Source organism: Vipera berus (genome assembly GCF_964194415.1).
Source record: "Vipera berus genome assembly, chromosome: 3".
Lineage (NCBI taxonomy): Eukaryota > Metazoa > Chordata > Lepidosauria > Squamata > Viperidae > Vipera > Vipera berus.
The window spans coordinates 154,356,184-154,369,072 of NC_138204.1; positions in this window are offsets into that span (position 1 = coordinate 154,356,184).

Below are 12,889 nucleotides of genomic sequence, written 5' to 3' on the forward strand. Positions count from 1 at the left end.
CGGACGTTCAAAAAACGTATGTGCAAGTTAGGAAGGGCCGCACAATTGAAATGCACACCGAGTCACTCCCCTCCTTGTCCGTATTTTTCCTGTGCAGAAACTATTATACCCGCCTGTGTGTTCATAATCTTGGCCACCTGCACTGCCGGGATAGCCCAGTTGCCATCATTACCACTCCAAAGCTGCGGACCCAGACTTATTACACATTTACACAACATTTCCATCCTCTCTAGTTTCGCGAACAAGAAACAAATAGAGCACACTTGAACTGCTCGCAAAAAGATGCTTTTATTACGGATGGAGAGATGGATGAAAGATTTATTCCCAATTACATTCGCGCTCCCGTGATTAAAACTACGCCTGGGGTGAGGCTTTGGATTTCATCGAGGACCGCTCATTTTTCTTTGAATCCCCGTCAGAAGACTTAAATGCGCAGAGCTGGCGGCCATCCAAAGGCGACCTGTTTGCGTGAAGGGGTTACCGCACTTCTAAGAATGCAGAGACTTTCCGCGTTTCGCGAGCCAGGTTCACAAACCCGAAGGTAACAGGTTGCGCGCACAGTGGCCGCGCAGATCGCTCTGCCAACGTGCCGGTGCTCGCTCGTGTGTCTGTCTACGCACGCCCTTGCTGTTGCAGTCGGTTCTTCTCGGGATCCGCGTCCTTCGAGGGCGGCTTGCAATCAGCGCGCCGTCGAGCCTGTTGAGCCCATCCTATTTCTCCCCCACCCCCATTTTGAAACGAGGCTGCAAAAAATAGGCAGCAAGGGTGCACACGCCCTCTCTTCCCCCTTTCTAAACTCCTCGTCCAAGCGCCTCTTAAGTTGCCGGGCGTGCCCTGGCTTCTTTTTGCGTGGGAAAAGGCCACGGCGCTATATCTTTGCAAGCACGCGTCTTCCAACACGAATTTGCGCTCGCATCCCCACAAGGGTGCGGGAAGACAGCCAGCTGGATGCCAGCCGGGCAACCCCAGCAGGAGGCACTGCTCGGCGTGGGCAAGATGAGCCCATGCCGTTCGCCGTCTCTACAAACACCCCCCCCCGTCCTCCTCCCTCCCCAAGGCCGGGCTGCAAGGTGGGGACGAGGCCGCGGCTGGGAGCCGCCGGCCGGTTTGGATCGCTTGCCGCGCGGGGACAGAAGCGACTCCCTCCTTTCCTGTCTGCTCTCAGTGCTTTCTTTGCTGCCTCCTTCTGCGCCGGAATGACGGAATCCCCGGTCTGTTGCCTCCTGTTTAATGCCGTTGCCGGGACGACCGTGGCCGGGCTCCAAGGCCGAGGGAGTTTGCAAGAACTGCAGCCAACTAACCTTGGCCGCCTCGCTGCGGCGCGCCGCTGGCCCCACCGCCAGATGTTCTTGCCTGCTCGCTGGGCCCCGGCGGCCCCGACTCTGGCTCGACTGGTGGCTGCCGTAGCCAAGCCGAGGGGACTCCCTTCTGCTTCCACACACACACACCCCAAGTTTGTTTACATGGGCTACCAGGAGAGGCTGCGGACCGAACTTTTTATTTTAGGGATCGGCGATGACGAACGAAGTTGCAAGGAGCGGCAGGACAGAAAACAACGCTATTTTTAGTCGGGCTGTTGTTTCAGTCGCTCGGGGGTAGAATCTACCCCCCCCCCCCGCGCGCTCCCTTCGCTTCCAGATGCCAGCTACTTCTGGCTGCAACCTTAATTGAAACAACACACATACACAGGCCTGTCCTGGATTTGCACCAGCAGACATGTAATCGTTTAAAAACAACCACAGACCCCGCGCACATACACAACGCAGTGACACACGCACATACAGAATCAGCTTGCTAAGTCCCACACATTATTGTTATGGATACAGTTGGGCTTACTTTAATTTGGTATGACCATCCCACCGCTGTTTTCATCATGTAAGGGTCAGATGCAACTTTCAATAGACCTCTCTTCTGGAATAGATACCTCTGCATTCTGGAATGGTTTGCTCCAAAAATACTTTTAAAAAAAACAAAACCTTGCATTACTGTATAGACTGTCCCTGACCTGCATATGTTAAAATAGTCAAAAGTGGGAACTACAAAAGTGATCAATTTCCCACTTTTATATATAGTAATATAAAAAAGGGTCAATGAATGTTTATGGCCACCACCTTTGTAAATAGGGACTATTTTATAAAGTATTTTGGATGTGATCTCTGCTGTACAGAACATCTGTATACCCCTTTCATCTTTGGTACAGTAGAATAAAAATCTACTGGAGATAGATTTTCATTATTTGTCATTCTCAAATCCAAATTGAGAAGAGGCTGAATGCTGAATGTGACCTGAAATTAAAATAGACATAACCAGCATACAGAACTTTGCTCATCAAAACTCCACTTTCTATTAAGAAAGCAAGGGTAAAACATGTGCTATAGAAAACCAGAGAAAATTCAATAAGCAGTACTCCCAGACTCCCAAAGGTTTTTGGAATCTCACACACATAAGATTTTAGAATTGTTATTATTTTATTATTATTAAATTTGTTTGCTGCTCAACTCGCCTCAAGGCGAGACTGGGCCTTGTTGGACCAGAATGACAAGATATGTGACAAAAACAATGTATTTGCACAACAGGATAGTGGTATCTGGTCTCTGAAGAATGTTTTGTATTAAGTGCTGATTTGTTAAAAGTTTGTTGCAACCTTAAAGGAAAGACTATGGCATTTTTCAAAGATGGAGTACACCAGCGTTAACCCGTGGTTTGTTTAAAATGAGATTTTTTTTAATAAACTACTATGCTTTACCAGCCAGTGACTGAGTTCATTTGTTGAACTAAGCCCAAACCAAAGAAATCAGATTATAGGTTAAAGCAATGTTTATGGCACTTTCTATGCTTCAACTGTAGTTTCATAAAGCAGCCACTATTTTCAAACAACCATTCACTGTCTATATCTGTGGGTTTCGAGAATACTTTGTAAAGATCAGAAGATTTGTTGGGGCTTCCCCCCCTTTTGATTTTTGTTCCCATCCAGGCTTTTTAATGAACAGTTGAGCAAATGGAGAGTCAAGTTAGACAGCATATTGAAGCAGTAGCTTTGAGTCATTATGGAAAATGGGGATGCTTTAATTTATTATATATTATTTAATCCATTTCATAACTGCCTTTGAAACCAATGGAATAAAATAACACCAACAAAGTTACATGCAAACTGCTTTAAATTACAACTGTTCAAGCAAAATACAATGCTAAAGCAGTCATCGTATGTTAATTCTAAAGTAACTGCCAGGAGCCAAACTGAGAGTTGATTTATCAGAAGAGCAGCTGGAAATGGAATCAACTACTTGCTTCTTAGAAGAACATTCCAAAGGTGAGGAGGGCGTCTGTCTATCCCACCCGGATCACTAGTGTTCGCCAGCAACACTGATCTTGGGAAGAGGCTAATTAGGAAGGGCCATTGTGGACTTTAAATGGCTTGTGTATCTGTTCAGCTGTAATATAGGTAGCTATGCCCATATTTAGCAGAGTTCTGGAAGGTCTCCAGTTCACCTTGGACCAATCTCTGCTGCTGCAGTGAAATGCCATCTACATTTGAATCAGAATGAAACCATGTTATTGGTATAATTATACAAAGTAATGTGTGACTGCACCACTTGGAAAGTGTCAGAATAAGTGAGAAGTGCCATTCTAATACTGTTACAGCTAACGCCAACTTAAGCCTGGCTGGGGACAATATCACAGGGACATGACAGAAAGTGAGAGAGACAGATGATGATAGGTAGATGATAGATAGATAGATAGATAGATAGATAGATAGATAGATAGATAGATAGATAGATAGTAGATGAGAGAGGGAGAGGGAGATGGGACATATTGTGAGAAAAGCCTATAGAGCGCATTAGTACAGTCCACCTTAGATGTAATTATGAGGTTCCCCCTAAGATTTTGTTAGGAAATTGTGCAGAGGTCTCCTTGTGCTAGCAAAGAGTTGCACAGACAAGAAAGGGTACTGAGAGCAGTAAGAGTCACACAGTAACCACAAGAGTACAGTGAGTTGTGAAAACAGAAAGTATTTTACTTTTGAGGTGGTGTAAAAACAAAAAGAAGGGACGCGGTGGCTCAGTGGGTTAGGACCCTGAACTTGTCGATCGGAAGGTCGGCAGTTTGGCGGGTCAAATCCCAAGTGCCGCGTAGCAGAGTGAGCGCCTGTTACTCGTCCCAGCTTCTGCCAACCTAGCAGTTCGAAAGCACGTAAAAATGCAAGTAGAAAAATAGGGACCACTATAGTGGGAAGGTAACAGCGTTCCGTGCGCCTTTGGCGTCTAGTCATGCTGGCCACATGACCACGGAGACGTCCTCAGACAAGCGCTGGCTCTTCGGCTTTGAAACGGAGATGAGCACCGGCCCCTAGAGTCGGAAACGACTAGCACACATGTGCGGGGGAACCTTTACCTTTAAAAACAAAAATGCACAGTCAAAAAGAAAACAGTCCAGGTCATACACAATAGTAACAGTCCAAGGAGTATTCCAAATACAAAGTCTTCTTACCCGTCCACAGGTCAAAAACACAGTTCAGGTTTATCACAGTAGTAAACCAACAGTACAGCAAAACAGTAATAGTAGAGAGAGCAGTGAATTCAGAGAGAAAGAAGCTACGTTCCTAGCTCCCTCTTATGGCCATGAGCACACTTACACACCCATTGGCCAATTAACATCTTAAAGTCACAACATCATAGTTTATATATTTTCAACCCAACTATGTAGGCTATCACCATATGCCTAACAGATTTGAACAGTCCTCACTCTACTAGTATTTCAAAGAGCCCTGAAGGTATTTGGTGAGGATGATTGACATCCGTTTTCCTTCTTTTTTTCTTTGTTCCCATCTAGTTTTGTTTTCTCTGCCATGTTTGTTCAGTTTTTTTGCTGTTTTGTGTTTTTGTATCATTTCTTGCTTTGGTTTACAATTTGTAAACCCCCTTGAGTTGCTGAAAATTGGGCAGCATATAAATTTAGTATTTTGTTGTTGTTGTTGTTATTATTTAGGATATGCCTCCTGCACTGAGTTTGGATAGTAGTTGACATACAAAATCCATCTTGGTGCCTACTGTAGTACTGCAACCATTTGCTCTTCCCCAAACAGCAATGGGTCCAGAAAGATTCCCTAAGCCAGAGGGGGGGGGGTGTCTCCAAAACTTGGCACCTTTAAGACTTCAACTCCCAGAATTGCCCAACAGGCTTAAAGTTGCCAAGTTTGGAGACCCCTGTCCTAAGCTACAGTACAACTCTGGTAGTTCAGAGGAATAAAGCTTAGTGTGCTTTACACAAATTCCTCCATGTTTGTATCTGTGTTGATCAGATAGTCTCACTTTCTGTGGGCCCTTTTCCCAAAAGAGTTTCAACCATCTCTCTGGGATTAGGAGGCAGAAATCCAAACAGTTCCACCCAATTTTACTTCTCAACAGAAAGATGCCAAAGCCACTGGTAGCAGAGGTAGCTTAAAAGACATTAGGTGGAACCGGTGGGACTCTACTTTTCTAGAGTGGAGAGTCCCAGAAGGGAGCTGCTGCAGTTTAACATCCCTCAGGCCTAACCAGGGCCATCTGAAGGACTGCCCAGCAGGACTCAAAGCATATCTCAGAGGCTTAGTTAGAGGACTTGCATTTGTAGAACATAAAAGCTTCTTCATAATGTCTAGCTAGACTTCAGCATTGCAGAAGGAAACTTCAGTACAGGATCCAGATATACAGTACTTAATGCCAACTTATAATTTCTTTCCTTGTTTAATCTTTTTCATTGTTGCACTGTTTATTTTATTGTTTTATTATCTTACAGGTAGTCCTCGACTTACGATCACGGTGGAGAGCAAATTTTGCGTTGCTAAGCAAAACCATTGCTAAGTGAGTTGTGCCCCATTTTTACAACCTTCTTTGCTACAGTTGTTAAGTAAGTCACTTCAGTTGTTCAGTGAATCACATAGTTATTAACTGAATCTGGCTTTTCCCATTGACTTTGATTATCGGAAGCCAGCTGGGAAGGTTACAGACGGTGATCCCATGTCATCACCATGTCAGCTGTCATAAATACATGCCAGTTGCCAAGCATCTGAATTTTGATCACGTGACCATGGTGTTTCTGCAATGGTTGCAAGTGTGAAAAACTGGTCATAAATCACTTTTTTCAATGCCGTTGTAACTTCAAATGGTCACTAAACAAACAGTTCTAAGTCAAGGACTACCTGTTAATAACAGTAATAATAGTAATAGTAATAATAGTTGGAAGAGACCTTGGAGATCTTCTAGTCTAACCCCCTGCTCAGGTAGGAAACCCTATACCATTTCAGATATTCCTGTTTTTTCATTTCTTCCTTCTTATTGTTGTAAGCCACCTAGAATGGCCTCATGTTGAGATAGGCAGAAAATAAATTTAACAAATAATAATAATCCAACATTTGAGTTCATTCGTAAAATAACATACAGGTAGTCCTCAACTTACAAGAGTTCGTTTAATGACCATTCAAAGTTACAGTGACACTGAAAAAGTGACTCAATGACCATTTTTCACACTCACGACCATGCCAGCATCCCTGTGGTCACGTGATCAAAATTCAGACGCTTAGCAACTGACTTGTATTTATGACTGTTGCTGTTTCTTGAGTCACCTTTTGCGACCTTCTGACAAGTAAAGTCAATGGGGAAGCCTCATTCATTTGTTACTAACTTAACAACTGCAATGATTCACTTAACAAATGTGGCAAGAAAGGTTGTAAAATGGGATAAAACTCACTTAACAAATATCTCGCTTTCAAATTTTGGGCTCAGTTGTCGTCTTAAATTGAAGATTACCGGTACTTTTTAATCTGACTTTTTTTTAAAGTTATTTTCATTCATTTAAGAACCAAAGTCACTCATCTCCAGAAAATCTACCCCAAGAAATATTCCTAATTGTTTTTTGACATTGTTCCATGAAGGAGTGCTCTCTCCTACAATCTGCAGTCCTGTTACTTTCAATTAAATTCAGCATATATTCCATAGGACTTGAACCTGAACCAGTTTAAGCATTTGTTTTATCCCTGCATGTTATTACATCTATTCCATTTTCTTCATAGTTATTCCTGCACTTTTTATCATGGCTCACTCCATCGGTCGATTAGTTCTCCCTCTTCCCCATTTCATTAACTTTCCATTTAAATGCACTATCAGCTTTCCTTTAAGACATAATTTTCCATTGTGTAATAGTAAATTCCAGCACACTATCTCCCAAGGGTACCCAAATCCTTTCACAGTCTGGAGCATTCCTGAAATTTATCAGCTATCCCCATCCTATTATGATGTCATCTCTATGTCTGGACCAGCAGTTCAGTTTAAAAGTTTGAAACAAAGCAAGTCTTCGCATACAAAGAGAGATTTGAAGGATTCCCCCCATCCCCATTTGTCTGTTCCATGTGTAGTTTGTTCCATTCCCCCAGCCCAGTCTCAGCCCCTTCTGTAGGTTTTCCCCATTGATACCCCATTGTTCTGCAGGGGCTGATATTTAGACTTAAGCTATAACAAGGAAATGGATCTTAACCGCAGGCTAGCCTGGACCATTTACTCCTCTAGCCCAAAGTACTTCATAGGATTCTTCTAGAGAAAAATTGGAAGAGGGAATACTACATATATTATCCTGGATTGCCTGGAAATAAGGTGGAATGCCGATGAAATAAAATACCAAGGAGGTTGTTAGGTATCCCTAAAAGACTGAACAGCATTGGCCCTTGATAAAAATTTACATATATTAACAATGTATCTCTATATCAATTTTGAAAGAATGCTATAATTTTGTGCTTCACGGAAGGTAAACCGTTGAATTTTTACAAGTCATCTTAAATCATTTCCAATCAATTTAACTCTCTACGTGTATTCATTATCTACTGTACCACAAACAGGACATCAAATAAAAATATTCAATACTTCGACGCAGAGCTATCTGAACATAATTTTTTTTTCAAGGCATTGGAATTTTTTTTAAAGTAATGTGAAATTAAAAACATCTAAATACATTTTATAGGCCAGAACGATATCCAACTGGTTTAAACAATTAGGGCAGTGAATGGATAGAACTGGACTGGGATGTCCTGGGGGTAGGAGTTTGAAAAAGTAAAGAAGCAATTGTGTAATTGACTCTTACCATCTTAATTTTGTTGACCCATCGCCATTTGGATGCCCCCAGGCCTACTTGAATTTTTTGTTTTTGTACATAACTTATAGCAGGGGTGTAAAACTGCCAGCCCGTGGGCCGGATGGGTCATGCGGAAGCTGCGCCCACTCCACTGCCGGCAATGGCAAAACCGTCCTGATACGTTGCGCAACGTCACGCGACGTCGCGAGTTTGACATGTCTGAGTCTTATAGAATGGTTGGGGGAATAAGGGAAGCTCCTTTAACTACCCTCCCACCCCAGATGATTCAGAGCGAAAAAAAGAGAGGGGGGATTTTGTGGCTCTGCTGCAAGGATTTAAAACGGAGAAGACAGCAATAGAGACATTCCTAATCTCTCTCCTTTTAGGCTGTCTGACAACATCCTTAATTTTTTCACACTTTAGATTCACAATACTTCTATGCCCTCCTGCCTAAGGAGTGCAATTTTCTTGTGGATGCTTGCTTGCCCACACATTTAAGCATGGGTTTGGAATAGGCGTTTGTGGATGCAAAGAAAAGTGGGCATTGAAAACCATCAGAGAGGTAGGACACAGGATGATAGAGCATATATCTGAGCATTAAATCAGTTTCTGCCAAAAGTTCAAGGAAAGATCCAGTGGTGGGATTCAACTACCTTAACACCCGCTTCTCTGTGTGGATGTAGGCCTGTGCCTCCGAGGCCTAGAATGGACTTCCGGAAGTGACATCAATGCACTTCCTGTGGGCTGTTCTAGGCCTGGAAGGCCTCCTCCAGGCCTCCGAGGCCTAGAACAGACTTCCAGAAGTGACGTCAACGCACTTCCGGCAGGTTGTTCTAGGGCTGGGAGACCTCCAGGCCTCTGAGGCCTAGAACGGACTTCAAGAACCAGCATGGGTTCAGCCAGTTCTCCAAACTCAACAAAATTTAGCTACCGGTTCTACTGAACCGGTGCGAACCGGTTGAATCCCACCACTGAAAAGATCCCTCTTAATAACATGACTCTTTATCTTTTGCCATTTGTAGTAATGTTTTTCCCCCACTAACAGTAGGTCTCCAATTTCCTTGGGTTCAAAACTTTCCTCTGAGTATCATGAGCAGTTCTTGACTTTATGCAAAGCAGCACAACATCTTTCCCAGTAGCACCTGGCATCTGAAAGGAGATCTCCCCCTGCCTCCGAAATCTCTGTGGCTGCCACTCTATTGGAGCTCCCTAAGGTCTTGAAGACCTAGTTGTTCTCCCAAAACTTGGGATGAGAAGGAGGGAAGCCCTTGCTGAACACGTTCTTGTTTAGGGCAACCAGTTTCCATCTTGTTTTATTCAATGCTGTGTTTTTTGTGTATTGAGAGCCGCTCTGACTTGGCCTGGAGTGAGGTGGGCGCTAAATCGAAATAAAACTTCAAATGATGAAATTGTGACCATATCAACTGAACAACCATCTCTTCAACCAGAATTGCAAAGTGGAACTAAAACCTGTTATGCCTACCAGATGGGCAGGTTAACTCATTTAGGACCAATTTATTTATTATATATTTAGTGTATGGCATAGAATACATGGGTAACAGTAGTAAAAATATATAAAACGAGCACATAATACCATGGTACATGTATGATAGAAATGTGTAGTCAATTTGGTAAAGTAAAGAAGTTATATATAAGTTATAGGTTTCATTTTGAAGCACACTAGTTGATATGGTGTTCTATATATTAATATCTAGGCCATTTATCCAATTAAGCACAGTATTTGTTAGTTGGAGAAAATCTGCTTTTCCTCCTGTTTAAGCTCTCAATTGGCAGCTAGTCAATATATGATCCGCTGTCTGGCAAGGAGCACCACAGTCGCATTGAGGAGACTCAAGGGATGAACTGAAAGAAGCTTATTTCTAGCTCCTTTTTTTAATTAATCAGAACCCTCTAGGTTATTACTGCAACATCAGGCTGACATGTAGATTCAAATCTCTGATATGTAGACACTTCCTTGCAAGGAAGCCAGCTGCAAAGATACAGATTCCAAAGATTTATTAGAAATAAAACATAAGCAAAGCACACATGTTGCACTGCTTTGTTCATCCCTCAAAATTATCATTTGCTTTATGTCCAGAACACACATAAACAGAAGAACATACTTATAGATGCAGACACAAATTTATATCCCACTTGAGTAACTGGCACATGTTAAAAAATTAATTCAGTTTCAGTTGTTAGCCACCACCTTGTGACCACAAAATAATTACAAGTATTGGGGAGGGGATATATTTGCAAATGAGAGAAATTCTGTTTACTGAAATAGAAATATATAGAGATAACAAGAAAGAGCAATGCAAAATGTGTGCAATTAAGGATCCTTTTATTCAAATCTGATTCTATTGCTGAGCTATACTAAACATAGATTTCCTTTACTTACATAAACATCTTCATGGACAGAAACTTTGAAATATACATTTTTTAAAAAGATAACTTCATTTTTCTTATTTCTTGTATACTCTTGTACATGATGTATTTATTTCAATAAAAAGCAGCACAAAGATGCAGTTGATTTAAAAAAACCTTTTTTTTCCTCCTACAAACTATAGAAGCCAGCAATCCCAGGCTTGGTTTCTTGAGCAAACAACGTTGACTTTTATATATTTTAGCAACACTGGCAACATATCTTGGATAACTCTTTATTTGAGCAAATTGGTGAGGAAAATAAAATTCACTTTGGAACTTAGAAACCGACCTTCTGACTGTCATCCATCTTGCAAAATTCCAAATCAGCTTTAGATTTAAGCACATGTAGATACTAAACACACCAGGAGCATTTAAAGTACCAATTTTAAAGTTCTTCTTTCTGTTTGAAACAGGTGATGCCACACAGTTAAAAACAAAATTCCGTAGAGAAGTGTCCACCCATAACTTCTTTTTATTTTAATGTGTCTTGTGCAGTTTTATGCATATTTATTTTAACTTACAAAGTCCTCTGAGCATAAGGATATTGCGAGTAAAACAAACTGGTGATACTTCTGTGGTGCCAAGATCTTGAAAACAGAAATTGCTCTGCTGTCTTTTTTTAAAAAAAAAATTGAAATCATTTCCTTGTGTATAGCACCCTCTTCTGGGTTACATATGGTAAGACAAGAACAAGGACAAAAAGTTGAATAGCATATTCGACAAAAGGGTAATAGAACAACTACATAAACTACCATATATGTGTATTTGGTTAGATGTATTCACCTGGAAGCTATTGCAACATTTTAAAATTCTGTACATATAACCAGCTTAGAAAACAATGAGTGTTTTCCTCTACACTTGTCTAATATTTTCTACTGTGCAGCAAAACATCTTGCATTATTCATATTGTTTCACTATTTCTTGCATTTTCTGATTATCATTAGTAAATAGCTTGGGACCTAGAGGAAACTTGCTACAACTTTGCTCTAGTATTAAAATCATTATTCCCAGCCCAAATCAATCCCTTCAAGATGAAGTCTTCTTGTCTGCAAGTTATAGATCAGCAGTAGTTTTTCAAAGTTGAAGATGTATGGACTTCAGTTCCCAGAATTCTCCAGCCAGTAAGATATACTTTGACTTCCTGTTCTAAGGTGGAGGCAGATGACTGACTTAAAAGTCACCCAGCTGCCTTGTGTTTCTAAGGTAGAACTCAAACCTGGGTCTCTTGGTCCTAGTTTAATACTTAAATTACTACAATAAGTTGGCTCCATTAGCATAATATAATAGATGAAAACTAAAGGCCACATTACTGATTACAACCATTTATGAAAATGACGGAGAAGACATTAAGCATGTTCTTATTCTCCTGTTTCAGATACAAGATGTTTTAGAAAGAAACTAATTACATAACCTCAGCGTAAACATTATATATCACTGAAAACAAAATGGAAAGTTATTCCATCTGCTTAAAAATTTGTATGTGTCTCCAATGCATTCAAATGTGTGAAGAGTTGATGACTCAACAGTGAGTTGAGCATTTATGTGCATGGATGTTAGGCCCGGGAACATACTGGGCATTTTCTGATATAATTTTGCCAGTGAATTTGCCTGCACTAGAGCTTACCAGCTAGTTGAGTTGAAAGAACTTAGAAGAAAAAGGAGCTTAGTCCTAAAAAGGACTAGTAACTTATTCTGAATGTTGCTGAATGTTTTCAGTGCAATTTAAATAGTCATAAGTGGTCATAAACCTCCAAACCAATACTTGAAACCTAAACTGAACTACTATTTGAATCATGTAGCGCACAGGATTAGCCATAGGTTTCACTTTTAGCTACTATTTAGCAATAAAATGTGTTTGAGTGAGCCGTTTTGCACCTTCATCTACCACTAACAAAAACTGAAGGGTCAGAAGTAAAAACATCAAAACTTAGGCAGCTTTATATTATCGAGAAGAATCTTTGTTTTCATTTTTAATTGAATCTTGTCATGAGCTCGACTAATTCCTACTTTGGCAGATACCATACATTGCGGCCTTGGAAATAAAACTATGTTGAAAATTCTCCAAAATGATTTCTCAAAATGCAAAGTTAAAAAAAAAATTGGAATGAAGACATAGTGCTGTAGCTCCTCTCCTATCCCATGTTGTGATGACTATTCTTATGGAAATTTCTTGCTGTCCTTCCTTTTATAAAAGATACTGATACAGACTCTCCTGAGGCTGAGACTATACTTGAGTCAAGAAGCTATGTACAAGACTATCAAGGGGAAAGCAGCTGGGCAGATGATTCATCAGCCAGTAAAGCAGAGAAAAGTGGAAGAGGAGGCTTGCACTGGATCACAAAGCCTTTAATAGCATATTATT